Below are 7,151 nucleotides of genomic sequence, written 5' to 3' on the forward strand. Positions count from 1 at the left end.
CCGCCCGATCTCTTCGGGTTCTGACGACAAAACCAACAACCATGGGCCAGGCTCTAGCGCTGCTGAGTTCTTTTAAAACCTTACAGTGCTGTTAAAGCCTCTTCATTCAGTCAGTTTTACAGTGGAACTGTAGAGGTGTAAGGTCAAGCACCCAGGACTTGCAGACAGTTTTAAGCGCGCACTGCCCGGTAGCCGTGTGTCTCCAGGAGACCAAGTTGGCGCCTGATGCGGCCTTCAGCCTGAAAGGGTACACTACCTTTCACACTGACATGCCAACAGACACCGTTGCTTACGGTGGCGTTCTTTTGGCTGTACACCAAAGCGTACCTACGCGGCGTCTTGTATTGAGAACAGACTTGCAGGCTGTCGCAGCAACGGGGAATTTCAACCGCCGCACCATAACTGTCTGCTCTCTCTTCTTGCCACCTGGGGTTTCATTTCCATCTGGAGGACTACGAGAGTTAGTCTCTCAACTTCCTCCCCCTCTACTCGTTTTAGGCGATTTTAATGCACATCACACTGTGTGGGGGTGTGCTTCCACGAACACTCGCGGGAGGCTATGTGAGGCTCTCGTGCGTGACGAAGGTCTGTGCGTTTTAAATACAGGATCAAGAACGCATTTTACATTGCCATCCGGACAATCGTCGGTGCTAGACCTGAGCATTTGTAGTCCGCAGTTGGTACCACACTTCACCTGGGATGCTTCAGAGGACCCCTTGGAAGTGACCATTTTCCGGTCTGGGTTCGGTACCGTGGTGGTACTGTTCTTGGTACTCGACCTCAGCGTTGGAATTTCAAGAAGGCGGACTGGAGGGGATTTGAGACTCGCCTGGACGAAACGTTCTCCAACGATTTCGACTCTGCAACTCCGACTACGGATGAATTTACGTCTCTCGTGTTGGATGCGGCGAAAGGATGCATTCCGCGCACCTCCGGATGCCCTCGTCGTACCCCTGTACCTTGGTGGAGCGACGAGTGTCGCGACGCTATTCGTGCACGTCAGAGAGCCTTTAGGGCTTTTGACCGGCACAGCAGCACATTAAACCTCTTGGCTTTCAGGCAAGCACGCGCGGCCGCACGCCACACTAAACGAGAGGCGAAACGTGCATCATGGCGCAGCTACGTCAATTCACTAAATCGCCACACGCCGACGTCACATGTATGGGGCCGCATTAAACGAATCGCTGGACTGCATCCAGCAGTTTCCCTTCCCGTACTGCGAGTGGGAAGTCAATACATCACTCACCCAAGTTATGTGGCAGAAGCCATTGGGGAAGCCCTGTCAGACCGTTGCCGAAATGGCACCTGCGATCCACGGTTTTTGCGGCACAGGGCACGATGTGAAACTTCGCAGGTTAATTTTTGTACAGGTGACCTCCTGACGTACAACAAACATTTCACTATGATGAAGCTTCAAGCGGCCATTCGCTCGCTGCGTAGTGTAGCGGAGGGGCCCGACCTCATCCACAATGATATGATACGGCATTTTCCTCCCCGTGTGCTACGAGCGTTGCTGGCAGTTTTCAACTGCATATGGGTGTCAGGTAACTTCCCGCCAATCTGGCGAGAGGCAATAGTAGTGCCTATTTTAAAGCCCGGGAAAAGTGGGATGAACGCTCTTGACTACCGCCCGATCGCCCTCACATCTTCGCTTTGTAAGCTCATGGAAAGAATGGTGAATGTGCGGCTCTCGTGGACTTTAGAACGCCAGAACTTTTTCACGAGTGCTCAGTGCGGATTCCGTAAAAACAGGAGCACGATTGGCCATATCTTAACTCTTGATACCGCAGTGCGAGCCGGATTTAGTAGCAAGCGTCATACCGGCGCCATCTTCTTTGACAGAAAAAGCTTACGACACCACATGGAGACATGGAATTATGACGAAGTTACTCGATTGTGGCATCCGTGGTCACATGGGAAAGTTTTTACAAAACTTTCTGACTGACAGATTCTTTCGGGTGCGTGTTGGTTCTTATCAATCCGACAGGTATCCACAGGACAATGGTGTGCCTCAGGGCAGCGTATTAAGTGTCATTCTTCTCGCAGTGATGATAAACGACATAGGGGACACGCTTCCACATGGGATCAGCCGTTCTCTGTTTGTAGACGACTTCGCTATTTGGTGTAGCTCATCGACCACTCGCACGATGGAGCGACAGCTGCAGCTGGCTGTCACACGTCTGGAGAAGTGGAGTGCTCAACGGTTTCCGGTTTTCTACATCGAAGACAACCGCAGTTCATTTCTGTCGTCGTCGCCGTCACTGTCCTGATATGGAAATCAGGCTGTATGGGCAACGCGTCGCCAATGAGAATACCGCGCAATTTCTCGGTATACGCTTTGACCGACGCCTAACATACCGTGAGCACATCAGAAATCTCCGCGACAAATGTTTAAAATCTCTTAACATCCTAAGGTGCGTGGGACGTACGTCATACGGTGCTGATAGGAGGACACTCCTACTCCTATACCGCTACCTGATTCGTTCAAAACTTGACTACGGCTGTTTTATCTACGACAGGTCATCAGACCTGATCAAACGTACTCTGAACACGGTGCATCACGCCGCACTCCGTATAGCCACAGGGGCTTTTCGGACATCGCCCATAGACAGTCTTCTGGTGGAGGCTCACGAGCCCCCACTAGCATTGCGAAGGCAGATGCTGGGACTGCGCTACACGTGCAAGCTGGCGCAGTTCCCAGATCATCCCACCTACAAAGCAGTGTTTTCGCGTAGCTTACGAAGGCTTTTCCTGCGTCAACGGTCACCAAAAACTTCTCCCTTCTGTGTACGAATGAGAGAGCTTTTAGATGCGAGCGGCCTGAACCTACGGCGTGTCATCAGACCTAAACCCATGGAGACTGCTCCTTGGGAGCTAGCATCGCCAAGAGTGGATGTCTCTCTATCAAATATGCAAAAGCAACGTGTCCTCATGACGGAACTCAAAGGCGCAGCCTTAGAGCACATGGCCTCCTTTGACGGTTACAAGATGACTTATACAGATGGTTCGAAGACGGATGCAGGTGTAGGGTGCGCTTTTGTGTGCGGATCCACCACACGGTCATTCACACTGCCTTCACACGCGTCGGTCTACACTTCCGAGCTTATAGCCATTAGCAAAGCTCTGTTTTATTGAAGTGGACGATAACAATCTGCATTTAATTCTTTCCGACTCCTTGGGCAGCCTGCTGGCTGTTAGCGGCTTCTCCCCGTCGAATCCACTGGTTCAGGACATTGAATCACGTCTTAGCTCACTGGATCGAGCAGGAAAAACGGTCGTTCTATGCTGGATCCCGAGTCACGTGGGGATATGCGGAAATGATCTTGCTGACGCGGCAGCAAAGTGCGCTACGACAGGGACTAGAATTCCTATAACACCACTACCTGCTCAAGACATGTACCCCGCAGTGTCGCTGTTTATGCAGAAGCGATGGCAGTTCTACTGGAACTCGCTGAGCGCCAACAAGCTGCAGTCGGTGAAACCCCGCATTGGATTATGGCAGTCGTGCTTTCGGGACAATGGGGTGGAAGAAGTTGCCCTTTGCCGGTTACGCATAGGTCACACATATGCTACGCACCGTCACCTGCTATTGGCTGGCGACAGACCATGCTGCGGTCGATGCTCTGATCCACTGACCGCGCATCACGTACTAGTCGCTTGCCGCCACCTTACTGCAACGAGAGCGCAGTTTTTCGGACGCCACGTCCAGAGTCGCACGCCATGCGACTTTTTAGGGGATTCTTCGAACATCGTCGGGTTTGGTAAAGTGCTCCAGTTCCTTCGCGCTATAGATTTTCCTGTAATCTTCTCATCATGATGCTAGGGCCGATCATCATGGCTCTATAGGGTGACCTGATTGATGCACTTCTCTGATTGACGGCTCTGCATGAATCGACAGTTATGGGCGCTGCATGACCTTTAGCAGTCGATGCGCCCTAAAACCCCAAATCATCACCATCATCATCAAATATACATCGTGCGAATACGCCGTGACTTTGTATTTCGGCCGTAAGAGAAGTTTCGTAGAGCCAGTGGCCGTCGAGGTTGGAAGAACATGACTGTTTTGGGGAGGGTTGGCACTGGAAAGCTGCGTGCCAGGACGTGAGCATGCTGCTGCCGCTGACGTCCTGGCGCCATGGGCATGCTGCTGCCGCTGACGTCCTGGCGCCATGGACATGCTGCCGCCGCTGATGTCCTGGCGCCGTGGACATGCTACCGCTGCTGACGTCCTGGCGCCGTGGACATGCTGCCACTGACGTCCTGGCGCCACGGACATGCTGCCGCCGCTGACGTCCTGGCGCCACGGACTTGCTGCTGCCGCTGACGTCCTGGCGCCATGGACATGCTGCCGCCGCTGACGTCCTGGCGCCGTAGACATGCTACTGCTGCTGACGTCCTGGCGCCGTAGACATGCTACCGCCGCTGACGTCCTGGCGCCATGGACATGCTACCGCTGCTGACGCACTAGCGCCGTGGGCATGCTACCGCTACTGATGCCTTGGCGCCGTGGACATGCTACCGCTGCTGACGCCCTGGCGCCGTGGACATGCTGCCGCCGTCAGTGGAAGCGCCCTAAAGCCTGAATGACTACTATGCTGCCGCCGTTGACGTCATCGCGCCATAGCGTGACTGGCCTCGCCTGTTGTTGGAGGCCGCCGTCGATCAGTGGGAATGGCTCCGTCAAAGATCGCTCCCCAACCTCGACTTCGCCCATATGGTGCTCTAAGTAGACAAACTTCCGTGCCTGGCTTTCATAATTTCAACGAAGCGAACACCATGCGCCTCGCGATTTATTCGTCCTTTATTATTTTTCCCCTCCCCTTTCACGCGAGGCAGGCTGGCTGGCGCGCTGCTGAATAGTTGCAATCGCTCTTGATTGGTTGTCTGTATGTAACGAACGGCGTTGCGACTGGGCGTCCAGCTCGCCGTAAAACCGCGCTCAATTCGAACAATGTCGCGATTGTCAGCGTTTGAGGGCACGCGAAGCTCTGATGACGCGTTCAGATGGAAATAGCGGTTTAATAGTTGGAAATAGTGTTCTTTGTGTTGATGATTATGATAGAGTAGCTTGATGATGGATGCCACTATGGTCAATAGTCGCTCCCGTTAGTGGCCACCCATTGCAGCACTTAAAATATCGTTTGAAATGTTTTCTGTTGGTCGACATGCATAGTTACTGTGCATGAATTTACTCACAAAAACTGAAAGATCTCGGCGTACAGCCGTCGGCCGTCGCGTCGTGTAAAGTTGCGATACAAAGCGGTACAGGTAACCACGCTATTGATGGATTCAGTGCTACATTCAGCATGGCAGCGAAATCTTCGAAAACTCAGGTGAAAAGTTTTGGGTTGTCGGTTAGAAATCGGCGCAGACTGTGTTTTCGGGAGTGAGCCGTTTGATCGAGCACGCCATATGCTTAAGAATGACTCGGAGGCTCTCGAGTCCTTTTGGGTGTTTCAAAAATAACCTTGTTATTTGGCCGGCAGCCGTGAAGCGGGGGAGGCCCAGCATTCGTATAATCGTCAGTTCTTGCGCAAGCTTGACATGCGAGCGTGCATGAATTGCATTCGCCGAACAGCTGCTGAGAAAGCGGCTGAAAGCGGAGTCGGTCTGCACTTTTGGAATGCGGCTAACGTGCCCTGTCAGTTGTAAGTTCTATGCAGTTTTGTTCGGGCGTTTCAGGATCGTGCGGCGCATCGCCGAGAGCCTGAACGGCAGTGGGCATGGTTGCGTGCGCGTTTTGGCGTCGCAGTGATCGGGCGATCCTGCTGTTTGTCGCCGTATTCCTCGAGGTCTGCGTCGCGCCCACCTGACAGCGTGCCTCTGGGAAGTATGTGCACGACTCTGAGTGCTGTGTTTTCCGGCAGGCCGCAGTACCAGGGTGTGGACTACACACCGCACTACCAGCAGCAGGGGTACGAGGCGGCGGCGGCCGCCTACGACGCGCAGCACCACTACCAGCATCAGCAGCAGGAGCAGCTGCAGCTGTTGCACCAGCAGCAGCTGCAGCAGCAGGCGGCCGTGCAGGTGCGGCTGGAGAGACCGGTGAAAGACGGTGGGGTCCGTACTCGCTGCACTAGCCGCTGCCGTACTGGGTGGAAGCGATGGCACGGAGTGCCGTGAGTGATTGCAGCCTTTGCGGGGCGGCGGCAAACACTGGGATTTTGGTTTTCCGTTTTAGTTTGTTGTGGCTGTGTGCGGTTAGGTTCTGCTGAACATGCGAAAGCAAGTTGTGAGGACTGCTCTGCCTTTTGTATTGCCTCGGCTTTTTACGGACGGGACCGTGGATTGGGTTAGTTAGTTAGGAAACTATGAGGACGTTTCGGACGCGGAACGACTGGACCGTCGGACTTTCTAAAAGCTAATTATTTGTAGCAACCACTGGTCGCAAAGTTGTGCGGTTTTCACCAGCAGCAATCACAATGTTTCACAGGTGCGCTATGCAACTTTTTTGCCTGTTTGCAAGCTGTTTGGTCAGCCGGGCTTTTCGTGCAGCATTGAAATATCACTCCGATTTCACCTGTCAAAATTGATTGGCACGGAAAACGTAGTGTTCCTAAACGCAAAAAGCCGAGTAACACGGATCGAGCCCTCGTGCCGGTCTCGGCGGCCCGGCTTGGCGTCACGGCACCAGCGTCCGCTGACCGAGGGGAGAGCGGATCAGCGTCACGAACAAAAGTGCCGATCCTGTGTTGTCGCGCGCGCATGATGGACCGTCCGTATAGAGACATTCAGAATTGATGTCGGATCTCAGCAAAAAGCGTACATGGACGCGTGCATCAACTGCATGATGTAGACGGCTGTACGGGCTGCAGTTCAGTGACGGATTGTAAAACCGTCCATCCGGCAGGCTCGCCGGTAATCAACAACTCGAATACGGGGCACCCCGGCCCAAGTCGAGGGAGATCGGGCCATGCAGATCACACTGGCGCCAAGCCCGGTTTATTGCGGCCATTGCCACCTACGTTTTTGCAAAACTTTGTTTGCGTTTGCGGAGGCCGTAAACCGTTACGAATTATCGATTCTCTCCATGCAAATTTGCACACCTGACCTGACCCATAGGCCTCCCATATTACAAGCAATGCTATTTTTAATTTGGGTGCCAATGCTCTACCGTTGGACATCACCTATTAAATTATCACGTCAGGTCA

The sequence above is a fragment of the Pollicipes pollicipes genome, unplaced genomic scaffold (assembly GCF_011947565.3).
Source record: "Pollicipes pollicipes isolate AB1234 unplaced genomic scaffold, Ppol_2.1 Scaffold_7231;HRSCAF=8579_pilon_pilon_pilon, whole genome shotgun sequence".
NCBI classification, from domain to species: Eukaryota; Metazoa; Arthropoda; class Thecostraca; order Pollicipedomorpha; family Pollicipedidae; genus Pollicipes; species Pollicipes pollicipes.